The sequence below is a fragment of the Seriola aureovittata genome, chromosome 8 (assembly GCF_021018895.1).
Source record: "Seriola aureovittata isolate HTS-2021-v1 ecotype China chromosome 8, ASM2101889v1, whole genome shotgun sequence".
Classification (NCBI taxonomy): domain Eukaryota; kingdom Metazoa; phylum Chordata; class Actinopteri; order Carangiformes; family Carangidae; genus Seriola; species Seriola aureovittata.
In genome coordinates this window covers 20874011-20898740 of record NC_079371.1, presented here as the reverse complement: position 1 = coordinate 20898740, position 24730 = coordinate 20874011, and the positions used below count along the sequence as shown (strand labels likewise).

Below are 24730 nucleotides of genomic sequence, written 5' to 3'. Positions count from 1 at the left end.
ACACACACCCCCCGTCACAACAGCAAAATCCTCAGCTGGATTTGTGTGCATCATTCTGTCTTTCTTACTGTCCGTTCATTCCCTCGTTCTGAACCCCAATCTCATCTAGGAGAGGATTTATGAGGGGGCGCACCTCATCCCTCCAACGCAACACAATCTCAATTGGACTGAGTACAGCCTTATTCCAAACCAGACATCCATTAAACCAAGGTATTACTGTAATACAACTATTGGACAACTCTATCTCTTTCTATCTTCCTCTCTCTCTCTCTCTCTCTCTCATTCAGGCTGAACATCAGCAAAAGTGATGTTATTAATATAGATTCTGCTATAGTGTGCAGACATTTCATTTCTATGTATATCAGATTAAAATGCCTCACGGCAAAGACCTTGTATATTTGAATAGAAAAAGTTATTTTTGCTGCAAGAGTTAGTGGTTGGATGACGAGTAGGTTTGGGTCTTGTTTAGGCTCTACGTTGAATTCTATCAACTAAATGAGAGCGTAATACAGTCCATAGATAGTTCCTCTTGGCTGATAGGCTCAGGAGACAGGGATTTTAGCAATCTAGTCTCTTCATCTCCCCCCCAGTGTCTATCCTCCTCCCCAAAGACTCTCCGATCCAATTACTAGCCTGGCACTGCTCAGCTCAGCACTGTCTGCCAACCTGGGTGAGCTATGTCTCTTCTACTCTGTCATCCTTTCTTTCCCTTCATTCAGGCACTCTACCTTTATCTTTGGTTCGCTCTTCGTTTACCCTGCTATGTGATGCCGTCACACTCTGTCAGCCCTGCAGCAGGCTTTTTTTTTTTTTTTTGCATTGTAAAGTTGTGTGTCTGTGTATGTGTTTGTCAGCTGTGCGCTGAGAGGGAGTTTCAGGCTGATTAAAGAGATGATTTATAGGAGCATGATGTTGGAGGAATTCCCTGATCGCTCCTCAAATCGCATCTTCTCAAATGAGCTCTCTCCACTCAACCACAGTCAACCGCAGAAGAAACTCACCCCCAAGACACATGCTCTTACATACGCATGCACACATGTATACACACACACACACACAGTTTTATCTTAACACATATCACCCTACGCTCACACAGCTGAGCAGTAGCTCAGATTTTGCCTGCAAATCAATGCCCTTGTTTCTGAGTCACTGAGTGAAAATGTCAATTCCACACAAAGCCTCAGACTTGATTATCTTGGTATTTTTGGACTTTACAGGATCACATCGGGGTTGTGAAAAACGCCTTTAGTCCCACTTCTTCCATTCACTTTACATCTGCCTTTAAAATCTTTAGTTCTGTCCTCTGCCTTATTAAAATCTGAAACTACCCTTCACATAACATCCTCTACAAATCAGACACCCAAGATCTAACCAGGACTTTTGTTCCATTTCCATCACGTTACAGGCCACGAAAAACCTATTTTTCTCGGTCAGCTCCTTATGCAGACAAAACACTTTCTGTTAGCGTTTGAACAGTTTTGGTAATGACAGTTGTGGGGTTGTTTGCCAGTAGACATGGTATTTGACTGTGAAGTGGGTTATTACACAGTGCATTTGTCTGTCCTTGTCTCACTGTGGCTTATTTTTGTTTACTTCTACTCACTTCAGTCAATAATCACATTAATGTTTGAATTTAGTCGAGGATTATTCTGCTAACTAAGCAGCAAAAAGCGCTCCTCCACACAGCATGACATAGGTTTATGCTGTTATACTGTGTACCATACATACATTATGTTTTTTTTTTTTATATAGTATATAGCAGCGTTACAGAGACAAATACAATTGGCTTAATTTGTGTAGCAGAGTGAGCTGAATTCAATACTGCAATGCTGCTGAGTGAGTGAGCCAGAGCTGCAAACAATGAGTAAATGAAACAGACAGGCTAAATGAAAAAAGACATTAATATCACCCTTCCAATAGAAATCCCAGCCCCAGCCACTTTTATCAACCTGTGGTGTTCCGCATTCAACAAGTCATTTTGTGATTAAATTGTGCAATTTACCTTTCTGTAGTACCCGCTTTCTCACAGCCATTCTCAATCTGCTTGTGCTTCAGTTAGTGATTTCCTATATTTCCCAGGATGCATTTCCACATATTCCTGGGTTGGCTGTATTCAACCGGATTACATGTAACATCTTGAGAAGATAGTGCCGTTAGCAGTATTGACAACATTAGCTTCATAAGAGCTGGAAATCCCATTTTCAGTCGAGAAAAAATAAGTCTTCTACATCTACAGCTCATTCAAAATGCATAATCTCACTGTACTGTAGCTGCATATTATGTTCTATAGACTACTATTCTGACTTTAAATTTTTATAATAGAGAGTCTGAGGATGTGAAATTGATGTTTTAGATATTTTTCAAGTTAAAGCAGTGGAAATATATCTACAAGAAGTCACATACAAACAAAAAAAAACCCACCAAACAAATCAATATGTGTCAAAGAATAGTAGTTCATCACAATTGATTTCCTCTTTGGCCCACAATTAAACGTTTTGTTTTTTAAAACCTTTGTGTTTTTCCTAATTAAATTGTAATTTTTAACAGTCAAGTCATCAAGTGCTACACATATTTAGAATCAGCATAACCTCAACTAATAATAAATGTCACTCAAGAAAGACTTCAGTACAGTATAATAGAGGCTAATAGCCCATTAAAACAAAAAAACAAAAAACAAAAAAACAACAACCTTGAATTATTCCTTATTTTATAGATAAAAACACTGTAAACCATAATAAAGAAGAAAAAAATTCAACACAGAAAATTGTACTTAATTGTTTAAAGTGATTGAAGTTTCTATCTTAATCTGTTCATGAGATATGCTCATTCTCTGGAGCAGTATTCATGGGCGTTTTTTTGTCTGGTCCTTGAAAAGTCAGCTCCAAATCCTCCGTTGCACTAAATATCTGACTGTCACATCCTTCTGTATTTATTCTGTGTCTTCAATAAACAATAAATAAACTCAGAACAACTTTTCCTTACTTTGATCTCAGAGCAAAGCAGCACTGGTCCCATTCAATCTGGGTATATAGCCAAGGCAGTTCAGGCCTCTGAATCAGATCTGATTGGCTGTGACGTCATGTGGCTCAGAATCGATCAATAAACACACAGACAGAAAGCAGCAATGCACCAGAAAAATGGTAAAACATCTCCAAACATTGCATAACTTTTAATGTTAGTGTCTCGATCTAAGTCAGTGATGACACACGGACGCTCAGGGGCTTGATTGACAGGGCCGATCGTCGACAATGTGAAATTTGGAAGCGTATACGCTCCAACGGGCTTAACTGTCTTTTCTTGTCTCCATTTTTCTTTTAATAATGATGCACATGCCAGAAACCTCAGGGATCAGCAGCCATATCCAAGTAGCAACACAAGGAGAATGCCTGTTTTTCTAGTCTATTGTAGGGATTGCATACACAGACCATAGAGACGGACAAACACAATTCAAATCTATGAGGAATTTAGAGAGCATCCACTTCAACTTATTGGCATGTCATTGGAATGAGGCAGAAAAACTGTTGTGAGCAAGGATACCCACGTTGAAGGACACCAATGTAATCGCTTTTCTGTGTCCTCGTCATTCATGTCCAAATATCTGTTCCATCAATCTGAGATGCACTGAGCAGAGGGACCCCTGCTCACATTGCTGCAGGGCTAATTTTCCAGTAATATGCGATCAATAGCCACCGTCTTGTTGTGTTGTATAACCACTATAAGCAAATTATGTGATTGATGGGGAATATAGACGAGCTGTGTGTGTATTTCTGAAATGTTTCCAGTCGCTTCAGGTAATTTGGTTCTATTGGGAGAGCAGTTCGATTTCTGATGCATCCGGAGTGTTTGTTTGTTTTTGGTTTTTTTTCCTTTTTTCTTTTGTAGCCTCTCTCTCTCTGCAGAGAGAGTGAGCGAAAGGCCTCGAATAATGATGAGTGTGTGCTATAATGCAACTTCAGTTCAGTCGATAGATTTATTAATAAATTCTGATTATTGTTTTATTTTTATTTTATTTTACATCACTCTCAGCACAAGGCTTATGGCTGATGGTACAAAACGTTATCCTGTCTCAAGGTTACACTTTCTCTCATTTCCCCTGATTCCTCTGTTTCTTCTTGAAAGTAATTGTTTCGCACTATGGCGGTATTCAGGCTATTCCAGTTATTAGCTGAATCCTCCGGCAGGAGTGTGGGCTAAATGGAACGGTGTCAAGAGGCTGGCTGCCCTGCTGCTGCTGCTGTGTGTGTATGTATGCGTGTGTGTGTGTGTGTGTGTGTGTGTGTGGGAGGATGACTGGGAGTTAAGTAACAATGGCCATGTGAATGCAATGCGATTTTTAGTGTGTGTGCATCTGTATATGTCTCTGTTGCAGGTATTTTCAAATACAGCATCTCCCGACAAACAGTTCAACCAAAATGTCATATTCGGTTATACAGCAAAACTATTTGTGATGCCACACAATTCGCAGTGTATTTTTGGTCGGTGGAAACATGCTGTCTTGAGATAAGTGTGAACGCATATATATGTATTTGTGTGGGACGGCAGGGGTATGATGTTAAAGGAGAAAGGTCTGCAGTGACAGCAAGAATACCTGGAGGGTAGAAAGGGAAGAAATGTACATATTTGTAGCATTTTAGCCCAAGAGAAAGGAACAGAAGCACACTGTAGTGCTGACAGCAAGCACATGGACAAGATATAAATAAAGGACATGAACGCATGGAGGGGTGAGAAAATCTGAAATGTCTATATACCGTCAATAAGTCTGACAATGTAACTCAATCCTAACACAGAACCGAAGCTGTTTCTAAAAAATCATATGGACAGCCCCTTTCCCAAAATAGGAAGAGCGGCATCTACTCAGTTAGCTAAACACACCACATCAGTAATTAGACACATCCCAAGGCATGAGTAACAAGGGTCTCAGAGAAGCTATCCAGCAATAAACTGTGCTCCACCTTCCACCCCCCTATACGTTATGCACATGATCAAAACAATGAGAGATTTTAACAGATGAACATAACTGACCATAGATATTCTCCTGAACTTCAAAGGAGCTATTTGTAAGAATTGCTATTGCTACATAGCCAACGTTAGCATTAACAGCTGTTTACTTACAAGTCTAGAAGAAACGTTGTGAGTTCAATATCAGATTTAATTTCTTTACTTGCCAAGAGCCGTCTCCAACAGTGGAAAGCGACCCTTTTATTTAGCTTCTTTTTCTATCACTTCTTTTATTCTTCTGAAGGAAGCACACACCAGCTAACTGTTCAGGGGATGTATTATAACTTCTTAAAATGAAGCTCTTGACAAGTCTGATGGGTAAATAGCTGCTAATGCTAACGTTGGCTATGCAGCAATAGCAAAACTTACAAGTAGCTCCTTTACACATTTCCACACAATTGTAAGGATCTAGACTGACAAGATTCAAGGTCAGTTTTATATAATGTATTTATTAAACTAATAGTGTGTTTGCAGCTCACACAATTATTGGACATTTTTCAAGTTCTGATTTGTGGAATTTTAAGCTGAAATGAGTATGGCACAACTTTAACATTACACTCCTACAACGCTGGTTGAGTCACAGTGGACAGTTAAAAAGGAGAAAAAAAGATCAAAATCAATGAGGCAGAACCAAAGGTGTCATCTTTCTTATTCCACGCATTCTTCCTCCATGTCAAAACCTGGCACCTACTGTACACTTCCCACAATGCAACTTGACCGCTGACAGTTGATTTGGCGATTCTGGCATGTAACAGCTAGTATAGCCTACTATACATTGCCCAGCACCAGGTTGCTGTCATCTTTGAAGTCTCATTCTCCCACTGTCCCACTACCTGATGGTGTTTCCCTTCAAGTGACAAAAAAGACACAAAGTCCCATTGATGCTCAGCACACTCCTCCTCTTCTCTTTCTGTCTGTCTTTGATTCACTCTCTCTCTCTCTCACACACATAGACAAGCTGCCCTGTTAAAAGCTGCAGAAAAAAAAGCAGGCCGCCTTTGTCCTGTTACCGTGGAGTGGAGCTGATGTTAGTGAAGCTGGCAGCCATGGATGACTGGGAGCCACCAAGGCCTTGGTCAGCTGACATTATCCTGCCCCTCAAACGTTTCCCATCCCTGCAGTGGTGTCTGCATGTGTGTGTGTGTTTCTGCCTTTTATACTATTTGTCCTTGTCCAAATGTAACTTCAGGGTTGGAGTAGCCATTCATTGCTAGGTGGAGAGGAGAGAAAAACAGGGAGACAGAGCGACAAAGAAGGTGGTAATCTGAGTGGATCTGGGCGCTGATCCTCTTTGGCTCTCGTAGTGTGTGTAGGAGGTCACATCAGGCTTGAGCTCTGGGATAAGATGGGCAGAAAAACAGAGGAGATATGCTATTTGGATGGGAGCTAAAGTCACCAACAACAGATTGAAAAGGATCAGCGCTATAGCAGCATTGAAAAATATGGGAAAATTATTTGAGTTATCCTTGTTTTCCTTTATATCTGCGTGTGTTTGTGTTGATGTCTCAGGCGAGATGCCACAGGATGACAGACACACACATAGTCAGCCACAAAAAAAAAAATCTTTTGAGGCATATTGGGTCAATGATCATTAATATTTTGTGACAGCTGTAATGCAGCGGATCTGAACTAGTAGAGGCGGTGGAGATGAGATGAGCTTCCATTGCTCCAACTGTAGTTCAGGGATGAGGGTGAAACCCGGCAAACAGCCCAGATGGGTCAGCCGCGCAGAGCCAAAGCCCTCCTTAACCTGCTGGATCAGGGAATCAGCCATACTTCACAGCTATGGCAGAGATCACACACAATCTCTGACATACACACACACACTCTTCCTGCCTACACTGTCATTCAGACCAGGTGTAGCCGATCGGATCCGTTTAAAAGATTTCTATCCGCAATGCTGAAATGAAAGGTAATAAAAACCCAGCTCACTAGTTTGTTTATGGTAACTGCTGTAAAATAGCTACCGCCTTGCTTTATAGATTGAATGTCATAAAAAGATCAATTTGTTTCTTTGAGAATAAACAATAACACAGTGCATTTAATATTCCTTTTTACAGACTTGTTTATTTTCATGTAGACTGGAGCATTAGAGAGGCCATTATAAGGCCTGGCTAAATTGGTCCACTGAGGCTTGGTCTAGCCCATAACAAACATTGCGATTCTGAAACATTTATGCAACATTCCCCGACATTACAGCTTTTAGTATTTGCTATGAAGAATTGTCAGGTCCCTATAGATGCTCAAGAATGTTGTAAATTCATAACTCCTGCCATTTACTCTTCCCTTTGCTTTGAGAAAACCCATTTTGCACCCCTCTTCCCATATCCACCAAAAATATCCATTAACTTGCTTTTCACAGTTTATCACTAATTGATGCAGAATTAACGGGCTGATTGTCCTAAAAACTTGCAAAATTGTTGTCAGGAAGAAGTTTTGAAAATAGCTCACTCATTCCCTCTCTCTGCTGTTTCTAAACGTGTGATTATGCAGATCAGCTGCAGCTCTGCCTGCACCGAAGCCGAGCTGGACAAGAGGGAAAGGGAAGGGGGAAATGTGTGCACATACATTGTTAGCAATCACTTTTTCCTCAGAATAATAGTCAGGCAACTGTGGGCCCACACCGAACACATAAGAGCATAAGTTTAGGGCACATTGTTATCACAGCTGTGCCAGTGCTGCGACTGTGAAATGGAGAGCAAGGTTTCGTTCGTCTCGCGCACTGGGCTACTGCTCCTCAAGTTCAGCTTCGCCCGGTGTGATATCCTCTTGCCGATTGGTGAGTGCAGGGTCCTGAAATTCCATCCTACACTGGTTTTCAGTCCTTACCATGTACTTCATGCTGTGTCTTCGTTTGAGCTAGGTAATCTCAGCAGCTACCGCTAAACAAGAGTTTTTTTTTTTTTATATAGAACTCCCACTCTGCAGAAACCCCTGTTTTCTAGTAAAACAGAAGTGAGACAAAAGTGATGAATATAGGAAGGAGGGAAAGACAAATTCCCAATCCTATCTCTTTTTTTGGGGAGAAACATAAAATATCCGATCCATTATATGAGCACCACCCACCCCTGCTGTGTTCCCCTGATTCCTTCTAGCTATTAGCAGCTTAGGACACAAATAGATCACACAAGATATTAAAAAGCAGCAGGAATCTAACAGTTTAAAAGCCCTTCCGTAATCCTCACTGTGGAAGAAAAACATGTCTTGAATGCAGTCAAATTATTATTTTTTTGCTGATTCTTTCTTCTTTTTTTTACGGTTATTGTTTAGTATTCATATTTTATAGTGTGTACTTTTATTAGAGATGGAATTTACAAATGAGATCGCAAGGAGACGAGAGGAAACACAGGTCGTAAGCCAGAGTTAAACTCATTAGTTGAGCATCCAATCCACAAAAACACTGACAGTACCTTGTTAGCTACAGTATATATTTTTGTTTTATTTTATTTTCAGTATTTCTTTCAGTAAATAAGACTCAAATGAACTGATGGCATTGTTTTCACCCAGACAGGCTGCGATTGTGCCAAAAATATTGAAGTGTCTTGTCATACACTGGCAGTATAGAAGCAGATTCAATAATGAAAACTCAAGAGACAAATGTAATGTTGTTCATAACAACAAAAAGAGAGAGATATATCACTGTACTGGATCTCAAAGCTTTACCATCAAAACCTCCGCCACACATTGGTGCATTACAGGAAATAAAACATCCTGTCTGAATTGATCGAGGAATCAAGTAGCGAGTGAGGTTGATGTTAACGGTTTTTAGCATCATTTAACAGACAGCACCTGTGTGTGCTACAGAAATCACTATCAGGGTTTTTACAGACACAATAATATTGGTTGAATTGTAGGTTTTGTTTGGGATTAATGATGCACGTCTTTCGGTTATATGGCATAAATGTGAATTTTTTTCTGAGAGAAATATTGATGTTTTCTATGTTGGCACTGCAATTACAAAATTCCACAAAATGGGAAACCTGGAAAGAAGAAGATGATATATGTGGGTAAAAAGTGGAGACATCATACATGTTGAAAGGACTGAGACTAATGATGTAAAATGCTCTTGAGATCTTTGATGGACTGTGTGATGATCCTTTGTCCCTGAATCCACAGGATCCCACCACCCGTGCTCCTGTACCCCTGATTTAGTGTCTCTTTTGTCATTCTGCCTCAAACTCTGGGTTATATAATCCATGTTGAGAAAAATGAAATACCAGCAGACATAATAAACAGGGAGGCAGTTTAAGTGATTATGTCGGTGCGCCTTCACAAACTAAATCCATGAAAATCCATGAAACTAAATCCATGAAAATAGCACAGGATGCAAGTGTTTGCTCTAAGAAGTAGTCTGAGTAGTTAGTGGTAAAGGCAAAATTTTGCACCAAAATTGCGTTTAAGCCTTTTCACTTATCTTATGCTGACCTTACAGCAGACGATTTTTGAAGTGATTTCTGTTTTAGGCAAATTTTCCCATTTAGAGTCTAATCACAGAGCTGTGCGCTGCTGTCATAGCACTTGAGGGATGAGTCTAAGTCAGAGCTAATGTAATGCAGTCTATTTCTCATTTTGACCATACTGACAAGATCAAGCATGTTTGATATTCTTATAAGGATTTAGTTTTGCTCAGAAGATGCATGATGGTCAATGATGGAATTCATAATTTGATACTAACAACAGCTCATAGCTACTAGGGCTATTTCTCTGCCGCCAAACGTCAAATGTTTTGCTGGTAACATTGGTGGTGATTGTGAGCTTCGGCCATCGTTGCATTTACAAGACAAGAGGTTATGATAAGTCCTCTGAGCAGTGCTACGTCTTCAGGGTAGATTGGAGGCTACAGTGAATCGCTATCAGAAAGTGACAAGATGGGCCGACGCTAGCTGGTTAGCATGCTAACTTCAGTGAGAGAGACAAAAGTTAACATTGGTGTTGCTTTCCAACTCTGGAGACAGCTGGTCAGTAAACAGCTGTTAATGCTGACACTGGCTATGTAGCAACAGCAATACGTACAAATAGCTACACAAATTGCATTGAATTTGGTGACATGGAGGACTCAGTTAAATTAGAGGTGTCACATCACCCAGTGCTCCCTTTCCCATATTCTAAATGACTTGAAAGAAAGAAAAGCTTTCAACTGTCATCAGGTAGCAGCAGGACTAATAATTGTTTGTTAAGCGCCTAATTTGGCTGCAGCATAGCTGACTCTCAGGTCAAATAACACAATCGATTGATACTGCAATGAGTTAGCAACATAATCATTACAACTGCTGTGACTGATGGCCTCATCAGTCCATTTCTGACCAGTTACCTTTCTGTTTTGTACTTAAACCTATTTCACTTCCTGGTAGCATGTTGATCGATTTGTGTTTATACTTCTGATACTTGTACTGTAGGATACACAGACTATCCCGCATTCATTTTAAATCAATGCAGCAGTAAATCAATATATTTATATATGTTTTAGTCCAGTTGGCGCCCCCAAGGATAAGTTGTAAATTCAATCCTGGATCAATTCAGCAACCTTAAACACATATTAATTAAACCAGCATGGTGTCTCACGTCAAAGCAAAACAAGCTATAAGAATGTCTGTGTCTAAGCCTTTCATCAAGCAAAGGTAAATCCTCAATGTGAACATCAAATACAACAAACTTAAAAAGGCCCAATTCAAACTTGAAAGACCCAGATAACTTCACAGTATGAATCAAACACATTGTTCCGAAAACTATCTTCAGTCCTTATCAGACCTTCTTCCTCAATTACAGACATGTTCTTAAATCAATGTGAAGTGATAGCATTGCAAAGAAGACAGTGGAGTGGACGAGAAGACGTCTGGTGTCTGAACCATCCTGCCTAGATACACACACACACACACACACACACACACACACACACACACACACACACACACACACACACACACACACACACACACTCTCTCTCTCTCTCTCTCTCTGATGTGACGTGCCCTTATTATCCACGATGTCACATCGTACAGGGGGCCCCGTCAGGACTCAGCACTTACAGAAATCTTCAGGCGGGATGACACCTGGTCATAATTAAAAGTAGAAGAATTAACCTTAAGCACCAGAAATTATAAATGTAACTCCCATACACTCACGCACACACACACAAATGTCTCAGAGGGAGTATTCAAGCACAATAACATCACGACATCCACCCGTGTTATTACTATTCACCGTCCCTTTGTAAACATCAAATATGAATGGTGTAGACAAGTCATTCTCTGTGTGCGCTTACATGTGTGTGTAATGTGTGTATGTGTGTGATGAGATTAGAATCATCCAGGACATTCATCTATTCTGTAGCTGGTGAGGAGATTGAGTGGGGTTGGGTAATATGATGGCACTTTCACAAAGGATTACATTACTCGCCCTCTCATTCTCGCTCTCTCTCTCCTTCATACTGCACTCTTTTGCTATCCCCAGTCCTCACATTTGATAATGGACACTGCCTCTGTTATGAATTGAGCGGGTGCGAGATAAAGGATTAACACTGAAAAAGAGATGGCACACGAACAAGTGTGACTATATGTTTATGTTAGATATGACTTTACTGAACTGAACTTTTCTTTTGTATTTATCCTCCACTGTAATCTCTGTGTCTCGAGCTACATGAGAACACAAGTGTAGTGCTTACAGGCTAATTATGCAGTTTAATTCGATTCATTTTTGTTATACTTTACTACTTATTGCTCATTTCAGAGCCGCTGTCCTATCCAATCAGAGAGCCATCTCACACTGGGCAGAGACACAAGCTAAAGTCCCCAGTGGGAACAGAATGAATGGAGCCAAGACATAACATTCAGTGTACACATGTGACATGATGGCAGAGATGATTAAATATAGGTTTAAATATGGTGTATAGTAGAAATAAAGATAAGGATAACCATTAGTTAATGAAATAGGTTGCAGTGGAGTGGCAGCTGCTGGCCATATAACAGTAGTTAGCAACAGCAGTGATAGGTGGATGTGGGGTTAAGTTGGTTTTCAGTGAGACTGACTGACATGAGATATAAATGAAAATTGTATATATTTGTAAATATTTTCATGTTTTTTTTTCATTCATTATGATCTTATTTATCTTATTTAAGCTTTTTTAGCAATAACCAACTAATGTATCTGGTGCACATATTATAATTATCTTTTTATACCGTAGTCTTTATTGCTACTGGTGGGGTCCACCATTCCTGCATTGGAATCAAACTGTTTTCATAGTCAGGGGATTCACAGCAAAGCATCTTTTGATCTAATGATCAATCAAATGTCACATAAGTCTGTTAAGGTCAACACTGTTGAGAATTTAAAAAAAAAAAAAAAAAAAAAATGGGAATGATTCTTTAAATCAAGAGTGGAGAGGAAACCACAACTGAACTGAGGGTGTGATGGATATTTTTAGCCCATAAAGAATTCTGTCACTAAATTGAGCAAGGAATGGCTTTTTTTTCTTGGCATCTTACAAACCGCACACTTTCATTTTTGACAGTTTGGACCCCATGGCATATAATTCATCGTTACTGTTTCATCTCTTTTAGTCTATCCTGACAGTTTACTGTTCAAAGCTTTACTGGCCAAATATGAGGTGGCTTTTTTTGTGAAGCAAAGGGAACAATTATTTGTTGCAATTACTTTTCCCTAAAACATCAGCTTGTTTGAATGCATTGTTTTTTGGACAAAGGAGTGCTTGCTGTATTTGCGATTGGTGTTACCACCAATCACCACAGTTGTCACCAAACTGACCAGTACTAAATGCAACTAAAAGGACACAACTTTAATAACTGTACAGAACATTTGTGTTGATCAGTATTTATAATGCAAGACAACAGGGCAAACTACTTCATGACAGCAGACTCCATAAACAATAAACAGTCCAGTGATGTGAGTGCTTTAAGTACTGTTAAGCTTAAGCACATCTCTGATATAACAATGAATGACTCACAATGTGATACATTTAACAACAAACTTAATGTACACTCCATCTTTTAACTGTATCATAACTGGTTTTATTTTTGTGTTATCAATCATGTTGATATCATTTAGTGTTTTTTTTTGTTTTTTTTCTCTGTTGCACATTTCTCAGTGATGAATTATAGTTTATATGCCTGAGGACATGGGGCCTCACTAAAAATGTTTAATTGCCCAACGACAGAATGTTTCTTAAAACAGTCCAAACCACTGCAAATCCCTTTGAAAAATCCGAAGGTCACTGTGTCCACAGGCTAAAGCTGGCCACCAGAGAGATAGAGAAACACACTGAGGCAGCGAGAGAGAGCAGGCTTGATAGAGAGACAAGGAAGCCTTAATGACAAAAGCGCAGGAATCTAAGCTACAGTTGACTGTAAATGCTCTCCATTACAATAAATGACTTCATTACAATAAAGATGTGTTCAACCACCCTCTGTGTTTCAATGAGTATAACTGTGGAACGATTCGTTGAAGTGTGCTCAAGTAATAGAGCTTCAGATGCAGCCTGTGGTATTTACACTTATCCTCTCAATATGCCGGGTCAGGACTGCCAAAGAGTATTTCTACCTGCACAGAGCACCTGAGTGTGCACACTTATGCACACACCAACACACACACACCAACACACACACACACACACACACACACACGCACACACACCCACACACACACACAGCTGTATCACACAGATACAGCCAGTCCCTGCCTTTCTCTGTGCTTACTAAGACATTGAAGCTTTTAGCACCTAGCAGCACTAATCCTATGGCCTTATGCTCAGTGGTGCTGGGGCCAAATGGCCTTATACAGAGACTCACTTTTTCTCTCCCTCCCCTTCTCACTGTCTTTCTCTGTGTGTGTGAACATCTGTGACTGTTTGTGATGAATGGACGAGGCGAAAGAGGAGAGGGGTGAATGTGAGACAGTGCACCACGGAGGTTAGTGAGGAGAGAAACAGAGAGAATGAGCAGGGGAAGCAGAGACTAAAAGAGGGGATGGGTGTATGTGGGGGTGGGTTTGGGTTGTGTGTGTGTGTGTGTGTGTGTGCGTGAGTGGTGTGGGGGGCAGATGCACATGAATTGCATACAAAAGCACCTACATGCACTATGGCCCTGCGTTTATGTCCTGCTTGTCAGGCATGCAGAGCATGCATGTGTTCACACGTGTGTGTGCTTGCGTTTTTGTGTGCACACTGGCGTGTGTGCGTGCATGCGTGTGCAAGGCCGAGGTAGGTTAAACTTGTACTCGTGAAGTGTTCCCAGAAGAGATTAATCATCCTGTGCTGGAATGCAGCATCGCGGTCATAAATCATCACCTGACCTCTCTCTCTCTCTCACTGCCACACGTAGCGGTGGAGTCAGGGTAAAAGGAGTGTCATTGTGTATCGGCAGTAGACAAACAAACAACAGCCTTGACAGAAGCATGAAAGGTAGGAAACAGAGCTAATTATCAAATACCAGTGTCCAATCTAATGATCAATCAAACATTACAGAGGCCTGTTTAGGTCAAAACGATTGGATGAATGAAAAATAAATTAAATAAATTGAACACAAACTATTATTTAAATCAAGAAATCGAGACAAAACTGTGGGTGTGATTTATGTTTTGAGCCCATACAAAATTAGCTTTTTTTTTGTTTAATTAACAGACTGAACAGTGATATTGGATAAATATGCAAAACTCTGGTTAAGTTTAAGCAACAACAAAAAAAAAAATTAAACCCTCAAACATTTGGTAAATGATTTGTTTTTACTGTTTCGGCATGTAGTGACCACAGGATGGATTTGGAAAACCTTATAAATTATAGTTAGGATGAAGTGAAGGTTAGATCGTTAGTTATTAGTCTGTCTAGTCTATTAGTCAACATGCTGCATAAAAGATGTGAATTGGTAAATAGAAGTAAATTGGCATCAAATGTTGGCACTGGACATAAATCTTGTGTTGCAAAATTGTTCAATTTGAACGTAATTTCTAGGATACTAGGAATCCATTAGATTTGACCTGAAAGTAGTGTTGAGTGGAAACTCATTGACGATGATTCAATTTAAATTATGTTGTCTTGATATATTCATATCACTTGTTCTAATCACATCGTTTTCATTTTCCAAATACATTAGAGCAAGCTGTGTAAACACACATTTTACATTTATTGACACCTGAAAATATACCTATCAATTGCAGTAATTATTTACAGCTGCATGACTTCAAATCAATATGACCATTATTTCAAATTTTTACCTCAATAACGATTCATGAACGATCACTTCGGCGTTCATGGATTTTGTTCCAAGTGATAGAACAGATTGGTGCCGTTACCTTTGGTCACTATCCATGTCGCATTCACCGCTGTCTGGCAGTCGTGACTGATGAGACCCAATCGGGAGGCGAGGCGGGTGTCTGCATCATTGTTTTGACAATGATGCATCCAAGCCTGGAGCTTTCAAACTAAAACGGGACCAGTTTTAGAGGCTGGAAGAACGTAGCTTGGACGCCAGGCGTAAGCAAAGTGATGCGTTTTAGAACTAAAACGTTTTAGTGTGGACGTAACCTGATGCTCAATGTTTGCACTTGTGTCATCCATATTGCCAGCTTCGCTTCGAGTGAATGCGGACTAATGTTAGTCGAACGGGGTGGAGGCACGTGACTGAACACTAGGTAGTAGTTTGTTTTTTTGTTTTTTTTAAAGGGGACAGTTTATAAACGCACACATTGGGTGAAGTGTTGACCGAATTAACCGCAAGAGGAAGATTAAGATTTTCAGTTACTTGCCCAGCCCTATAGGGAGTGAAGGTGTCATCTTGTTAGAGAATTTCTTCTTCTACGAGCATCAAGCTCCAAAATGGCCAATTGCTTGTTTTTGTTTGGCTTAAGATGTAACTTTGAAATAAATAAAACCCAAACAGTCAGATAAAGTATGGACATGTTCTTTTAAAGCATGCTCAGAAATTATAGTTCCATGCCACATTTTCAAATTCTTCTAAGATCTCTTAGATCAAACTGTACCTGCACGCTTTCAAATCTTGAGTTGCAGATTCACTGCAGCTTGAATTTGAATTATGCTTTTTATGCTCATACTTTCATAAATAATTAACAGAGACATGTATCTATTCTTATAGTTAGTATTCCCCTCTCTGAGCAGTGACTGCGGTTAGGACAGCCTATATTTCTAGCTGCTACTCAAATGTTCACTGGCAGATGGGAGCCAGGAGATGCTGCTGAACAAATGTTTTGATCAAATCTGTACACCTGCCGACAGTGGGAACGGGAAGCCAGCCGGAAGTCAATTCTGTGCTGTGCATTTTGCAGCTCAGGTGGAGGAGCACAGTCTTCCTTGGTTATGTTCAAGTACAGGAAATTGATTCTTTAATATTAAAAATTCAACAGCTGAGTTTCATTACTTTTCTGAGCCTATTCCCTTTCCCTTGTGGAGTGGGAAAATATCACAGTTTATTAAATTACTTCTCTGAAAAGTCTCTGGGGATGCCATCTTAACTCCCGTCCTCCTTCACAAGGCCATTTTAGACTCTAACTAGGCATGTCTACTTAGAAAGAGAGACAGAAAGATAAAAAGAGGGGATAAGCAATAGAGGGATAGAGTGTATACTAAATTTCCAGAACCCATCGGCTGCTGCCGACTGTTTGTGGTTATTCCATTGGCTGTGAAAGGCATGGAATTGAATGTTCCTACAAATCAAGGGTAAGTTAGTTAAGCAACAGTAAATGGGAATGCCACAGTCACTGGAATTGCTAGTGTGTGTGCGCATGTGTGTATGCTTGGATGCACATGTGCTTGGATGTGTCCCTCGGCTGATGTTTTCCTCGACTAGCCAGGGTTACAGCACGGCCTCATGCAACCTGCACAGCCCTCAGTTTAAGTGTAATTAGAAATACAAAAGGCTGAGGCTATTAAGAGGCTTCACTGCCACAAAGGATCCTCAAACATCATCAGCGATTGCTCCGACTACACTTCCAGGGCGAAGGAGCAAAGGGGTCAGTGCTCGACTGAGTCTGCGGTTGTGAGTCATGACTCGGCAGTCTCTTTGAGCATGACTCAAACCAAGCCACACCCTCCTCTTCAGGGCAGCAGCGGGACAAGTTCACATTTCACCGCATTTCTCAAAACAAAGACAAGAGGAAGAAGCAGGAGAATTTGTAATTTGTCAGGGAGGCTGCTCGCCTCTCCACACAGACGGGGAAATGCTTTAAAAAGAAAAACCCTGCACTGCCACATAGGGGCCAACACATGAAGGCTCCTCCTGGTTATTTAGTGTTGAAGTTAGCTTTGCAAAGTCGGCCAAGGAATTCTGTTTGATTCATTGTGGCCTGGCAGAGCTCAACAGGCAGTCTGTTTGCTTTTGCATCTTCAATGGGACCAAAATGACTTTACAATGGGATCAACCCCCCCCCCCCCCCCCCTCAGTTATTTCAACTGATTACGGACATTCAACTGAATGAACTCATTCATTAGGCAATTAGGGCTGCAAGCAACAATTATTTTCATTGTTGATTAATCTGCTGATTATTTTCTTTGATTAATCATTTACTCTAAAAATCGCTGTTTATCCAAGCATCAGTTGAAAAGCACAAAATATTTACATGACTTGCCATAGTTTGGGGGCAGAGTGTCCGTGGGTAAAATGGGACCAGTATCAATCAGTAGATAGAACTGTATCTGTAGTGTATTAATTCTAAACAGCGGATTTAGTGTTAAGTTACTCTTTAAGCTTTGGTGTGGAAAATTTCTCTTTAACCATCAACTAATTCAGGTTCTGACATAGCGTGCTCTACTGTATGCTTGGTACTTGCCATTATGCGCCGGCGCATGGGAATGTATTCACACGAGTTAGGCCCTTTATTTTTTTTGCTCATCTTAAATGTAACCAGGAGGCTCACAACAAAAGCACCATGCATGAGCTTGTGAGGAGGATGAGTTAAAACCAGTCGGTCAGCTGTCAGACAGATGTAGTAAATATCATCCCACTCTGTCTTCGCTTCCAACAAAACAAAAAAAAAAACCCCCACAGGATCCATGAGCATGGTAATCCAAGATGAAGGCTGCTCTCTAAAAGCGTCACTTTCTCTAAAGCACAGCTAATGCCTGGTGTCACACGCCACACACATACGAACACACACACATGCATGCACTCATCGCACCGTATTGAGCTATACAAAAACCCTTTAAAAAAGGAAAATATGGGCCATAAAGGTCACAAAGGGTACGCAAGGGACAGATGAGAGGAACAGGCTGATGGCCCTCAGATTTCATGTTAACCCAAGAAAAATAAAACATGCTGTTAACAATACTCAAATGCAATGAATTTGAAAGCTACGGCCAATGATGAAACGCCTTCAGACACAGAACCAGTAATATTTACTTGATGCAGGCTCCCAAAAAATCTTAGACAATTATGTATTTTAAAATTTCAGCCTATCTCTTGAATTACAACATCTATAATCGTTTTCATATTAAGTCAGGGTCTCTGTGGCTAATTTCACAACTAATATGTGTCTTGGCAGCAGTTCCAAGAATCATTGTTCCAATAACAAGATATCAAGGGCTCTATTTTAGTGGCAGTGAGTTACACACAACCATCCAGTGTACCACCACAGAAGTGATCCCTCTCTGCTCTTATCCAAAGAGATTACAGGGGGCAACAGTATGTGCGTCATGGTGTTTTTCCCTAAGGATGCTAATGATGTAAAGGTTTCGGTTGAATTTAATTAGTTCAGTCAATCCACAAGTCATTGAAAATAAGATTATTTGAGGACTGTTGATTGATGCAATCATAGAAAAAGGATTTTGTTCATTTACAGCTTTGGTTCGCAGTGGTAGTATTATCACATGTAAACTTTTAATCAGATCTAATAAGATTCAACCTTACAGTCTCTTAAGGAAAAGAAAAGAAATACATATTTTTAGTTTTCCCTCTGTCAAAACGCAAGTCTTAAAATATCTCTTCAGAAAGCCATGGGAGCTGTCATCAAGTATTTTTTTCATACTCTGTGGTTTCTATTGATCTACCCACCAATTAATCAATTACTGCAATTAATGTAATTTGCTCCTTCATCAGCAGGTCTTTGTAATTTTAGCCTCTCGAAAAACCACAGCACGCTATTCCTACATATGCCTTGGCAAGCTCCCTGAAGGAGCACAATTAATGTTGAAAGTTGAAATGTTGAAATATGAAACAGGGAGGACAATGGAGCATGAATAGATCAAACTGAGGACTTAGACAGCCAGAGCAGGGAAATGTGGAGGGGGGACAGTTAGCAAGTCCACAACTGGAGAGATGCAGTAGAAATGAAGGAGGGTGGGTGGGTGGGGGGGTCTTTCTCATCAAAGCCTTTCTGACGCTGTTAAATCTCATGCTACCCAAAAGCTGCTCCGCAAGAGGCCAAACCTGGGCAGTATAATAGGAATGAGACCATTCCCACAGCAGTTTTTCTATCTGGATCTGGATTTATGACACCCAGTTAATTGTATTTCTGGCTCAAAAAAGCCATGAGTTTGTGAAATAGCTGAGAGGGTAGCAAGACGGACAGAACATGCTCTAATAGAGCTATGCCACCCAGCGTAATATTTTCTATTCACCGGCGCATCCTGACAATTACAGCAGCAGCATAAACAATATCACCCTCTCTCCATATTCTGTCACAAAGACCATCATTTTCACCCACTTCTCCTCTCTCTAAAGGTCAGTGTTCTTAGTTAATCAGTAGTGACAAGAGGTTTTTTTTCTGCTTCCATTACCACCTATCCTGTTCTGTCCCAAATTATAAGATGCCACGCTCTAATGTACCGTAGAGCAGCACTGCTTGCTGTATTTCAAAAATGATTTTACCTGATAAAATAACAATTGTGACCTCTCCTCTATTTAGCCCTGAACCGTTTGAGATGTGGTTGTGAAAACATAAAAAAAAACAACCAAAAAAAAAAACCAAAACACTGGAGGTTTTAAGCTGCAGGTGTGTAGATCTGCAGGGGATAATTGCTTGCTCTATCCTCTAAAACAAATATAAAAATTTAAACTTGGCCTCCAAGACTGGACCTGATGGTTTTAAGGTGTTTTAAAACTAGCTAATGTTGCTATGGTTGCCCTGTCTGTGGCAACAGTGCTTAGCGTTTCAAACCTTGTTAAAATGTCCAGGTGAGGGGAGAGAGCACCGTGCAGCAAACAGCTGTTCACAAAACCAAACCAGTCAACTCATGAAATCGAACAAAGCCCTCAGCTCGGGTTCACTTTACTGCCTCTCAGGTAATTACACCTGAGAGACATATGAGCAGCTTTTTTTTTTTGTTTTGACATCAGTTGACATGCCGCAATGTAGTTATCATTGACAGAATTTGAAACAATGAACACAATGGTGCCCATTTTGTGTTTGAAAGGGACTTTTGGCTGTAAATCACCAGCAAAATTTCACTGGCCTAGTTGAAAACATTCAGCCCACTATGTTGGTTCATTATCTAACACTGAGTGGGTTCTGAATTGGTTGGGAAGGACAAAATGTATTAACTGTCCTCTCAGTACCAATACGGGTCACGCCTGTAGTGTGAAAATGGCATTAGTGAAATTGGACCCTTGAGGTTTTCTAATGCTGTTTTCCATCTGTTTGCCGATGTGAATGTGGACAGTGCTATCTGCTCAACACACAGCACAAGGGGGTCACACTGGATGCCGCCGGTTTCTGATCGGCCCCACAGCCCTGTGTGTTTGTTTGATGCGCGTCTGTGTGCACTTTTGCCGCCGTTGCGCATGCATTAGGGTTATTGTGTGAAGCCTTCAGTCTTTAATCCCCTAATCTGCTGAACCCTGGAAATCACTGCAGTCATCTGTCAGAGCGGGTCAGAGCGGGCTACAGGGCTCAAAACAAGCATGCGTGCACACACATACACACAGCCAAAAGCCAAACAAACACACACACACACACACACACACACACACACACACACTCAGTGATAGTCATTTATTCAACAGGGCCAGCCTCATTTCAGTCTAATGAAGATTGATGCTCCTCTTTCCAGGCCTCACAGGTGTTGCAGTAAAATACATGTATAAATACGTAACCCACATAGAGGAAGAGAGAGGTGGGACAGGAGATGGATTAACAGAAAGCGATTCACTCCCTAATCACATGCACATGTGAATTAACACATATTCTGCATGCTCATGAAAGTTTGCATTTGCAAAAAATCTCCATAGTAACAGCACATAGTTAATCTTGTCGAATAGTTTTGAAGGTCCAACAAGGACAAGGACTCAGAGAACCCATAGTGCTCAGACCCTTGAGTCAAGTCTAAACCTCTCAGGCCTATTTGTGCACATTGTGTGTGTGTGTGTGTGTGTGTGAGTGAGAGAGGAAGTGTGTGTACTCGTGCCAAATGGGACACCCTGAGGGCTTGTCTGGAGATTGTGGTTGACACGGCCTGCTGCTGTCCAGTGTGAGCTCTTATTAGCACTTAAGACTGCGGCTCGCTACACGTATGTACACACAACACACGCACACACAGCCACAACACACTGGTCATAATGATTACGCCTGGCAAGTTAGAGACTGACAGCGTTAAAGCGGCTGAATGTGTGTGTGGGTTAAACAGTAGACAGTGTGCACTTGTGTCTCCACATGCATGTGTTTAAATGTGCCAATAATGATCACTCACCAATCTGAGGGCTTTGCTTTCTTTCTTTCTTTTTTTTTTATTTATATGCCCCCGTCAAAAGCTCAAGATGGAGAGATGGAAAGCGGGAGAGAGATCAAAGAGTGTGACAGATCACACAGACACAGGCGGGCTCGACGAGAGCTAAAGGTGGAGGAGGAGATAGAAGGGCCACAGAGAGAAACTGCACCGGTTAGATTGAAGTGTGAATCTCAGCAGGGCACCTCATCATCATGGTCTGTGTGGCATCTGTGTGTTTGTGTGCGGCTCTGGGATCTACAGCTGGTGTGTGGGCCTTATGCCTTGACACCTTACTTGATACACAAGTGACTCCAAAAGTTGTTTTTCTTCTTCTTTTTTTTTTCTAATTGAACTTTCAACTTTGCACGCACATATGGCATCACATCCTTATCTAAAAGTCTCACTCTTGCCCAATGAATATTCATTCCTGAGTAAGCTCCATCCTGCAGTGTTATGGTCCTCGCTGCAGCTTGAAGGGAGCCAGCTGGGAAGTGGCTTTCAGCCTCTCTGTGTCACCAAAAAACACAGAGCATGGCAGCAGAGAAACGATATTAAAATTCAACACAACTCCACACAGACCTATAGTACTGCCTGGACCTTTGATTTAGCCTCTGTAAAGCATAACACCATGCATTATTTCTAATCCATGATATGGCAGCATGTAAGCAAGTAGGTGAAATATTAATGAGTGCAAAAACTGTAGAAAATATAAAGTGCAGTGTAGCCGAAGGCGCTTTTGAGAAGATGAACTCGTGAAATGTGAAGAGGCTGAATTACGCGGCGGCAGCTGCGGCCTGGCGGACGCACCGCGGCGACGCAGCGCTGTGGGCGTCCTGAGGAGAGGAGACGAGCGGTAATGACAGGTCCAGCAGCCAATTAAAGCGCACCGGTAACTCCATTTTAGTCATGATGAAGCGAAAGCATCTGTTTTTTCGAAGGAAGGACAAACTCACTTTCTCGCGCTTGTATACGGGGAGCGATGAGATGAGAGGAGGATGCCTGCGCTGCGGTAGCCGTAAACGCGTCGGAAAGGGAACTAAAAAAAAAAAAAAAAAAACCTGCCCCTCTCATCACCACAGGTCTAACATTCCACCTGACCCTTGGCGAGGCTCCGCACACACAACCGGGACACACGTGTGAATTTTCGGAGACCGTAAGGATGCTTGTGTTGGCATGCCATGCAGATGCGCTGTGTGCAAACCTCTGAAACCACACAAAACTCCATAGCGATTCCATAGCCTATAAGGTCATCCCCGCCGAGGAACTGATAAACCAAACAGCTGGACAAACGACACATAAACGACACCGCAGACACACGAAGGGAGCCCTGTGTGAGCAGTGCCAGCCAAGTGCAGGCTCGCATGAGGACCACAAATGTTATTCCGATAAAAGGCACCTCAATGTCATCGCTGTGTGCTGCCCTCCCCGTCCTACTTGCCACAAGAACTGACTGCGTAGAACACATGTGCTGTTTGTGGTCACACAAGCTGGTGTGTAAACAACAGGAACGCGTAAATATGGTTCCGTAGGGAGACGTATATATTTGAAATATCACGTACCTGTTTCCAGCTATGTGCGGCACTCACTGCATAATCCTCCTTCTTCAACTTGAACTTTTCCTTCCCTCCAGTCGACCAGCCCGAAGCTACTTGACACTTGTTTATTGCATACTTTTGTTTGACCTGTCTTTATTCTGGCAAGCCGCTACTGCGTACAGAGTGAGATGAGAGCACAGGGGGGTGAGCTGATGGAGAGGGTCGAGGCTATGAGCCTCCAGTACAACATCTCACCAAACCGGGGGGTATCAAACGGAGCAATCCATTGATGTTGCGTTACGGGGAGCAGCGCTGGCACTGGTAAAGATGGAGCAAAAGCGGACGAACGCAGCTGTGCGCAAACGGCACGTCTTCCCTTGATTCTCTTCAGAGCGGAGAAACGGCGGGCATGCTCTGAACAGTGAGCGACGGCCGATCGACAAAGGCTGCGCGCAGCGGCAGCCAGAGAGCGGTGATCCACACAGTATAGAGTATAGAGGAATGACCGGGGCTCGCGGAGCGCGCGTTCACGGCCAAGCCAAGTCAATGGTCATTATCAGCGCGTGTAGAGAGTAATCCACTGTGGGCTGTTGGCTGCAGCTGCATCCCTGCAAGATGACATGCAGGGATCAGCAGTGGTGAAGCAATTACAATTCAGAATGTCTATATAGCCCACTGTATGCAACAATTATAATGTGATCATTATGTGTTATTATTGTTGCTGTGATTCCACGCTGAATATTATTATATGATTACTCACATTTTATTAAGGAAGTGAAATGTCAGTCCCATTGTGCCAAACAGGCTGCAGCCACATTGCCACACATATCCACAGCCTAACAAGCAAAGTTGACTCTCGCTGTATTATTTCAGAGCTTGAACACGCCTGCTTTGGGTGTTAGTTCCCTCCTTCCGCTGGCCTGTAGTGCTCATTACAGTGGTCCTCATGCATCTCTTTTTAAACAGTGCATCCACTGCACTGCAGGCTACTGTTCACATTAGCACACTGCCTAATGGGCTTTCTCTGTATTAGCAGCAATAGAAAGGTGCAATAACAGAAGCATGCAATTATGCACCATAACTAGGGAAAACATTGTTAACAGTTACCCTATTGCTTCTCACTCTCCAAGCTGTAAATGCATATTTCCCAATGGAGGTATGATAATAACACCCGCTTATTTGAAAACACCTTGTAAGGAGAACCTTGTGGCTCTTTTGATAAAGATTTCATTTCAGAGGCATTTTTATGCATAGCTGGGGATTGGCAGGGGACATAAACCTCCCACTTTTGGCTTTATTTATTTATTTCCTTAAACTCTTTCATTCCCCATTTTGTTTTAGCAATACATTACCCTACTCATCACTGATATATTGATTGAGACAAATAAGGGCGTCAGCTTATGGGATAAGTAAAATCTTGAAACCTCAATGTAATTTGAATTCACAGATGGCATGGTTAAATCCAGAACGAAGGGTGAAAGGAAAGAGGAGGGAATCATTGGATCTCTAGTGGGTAACACAGGTGCAGTACGAGATG

General features: G+C 41.4%; 1 protein-coding gene across 9 annotated transcripts in view; it reads right to left on the bottom strand.

Moving 5' to 3' along the window:
• tenm2a (teneurin transmembrane protein 2a) overlaps positions 1–23787 on the bottom strand; it is a 214887-nt gene extending 191100 nt beyond the window's left edge. For 5 of the 9 annotated variants that reach the window (XM_056382483.1, XM_056382484.1, XM_056382488.1 and 2 more), the window contains exon 1: positions 23218–23786. The gene's annotated coding sequence lies outside the window, so the exon portion shown is untranslated. Of the gene's footprint in view, positions 1–23217 lie in introns of all 9 variants that reach the window. The other 4 variants (XM_056382479.1, XM_056382482.1, XM_056382485.1 and 1 more) reach the window with 1 other exon arrangement.
• Between the last annotated feature and the right edge of the window lie 943 nt (positions 23788–24730).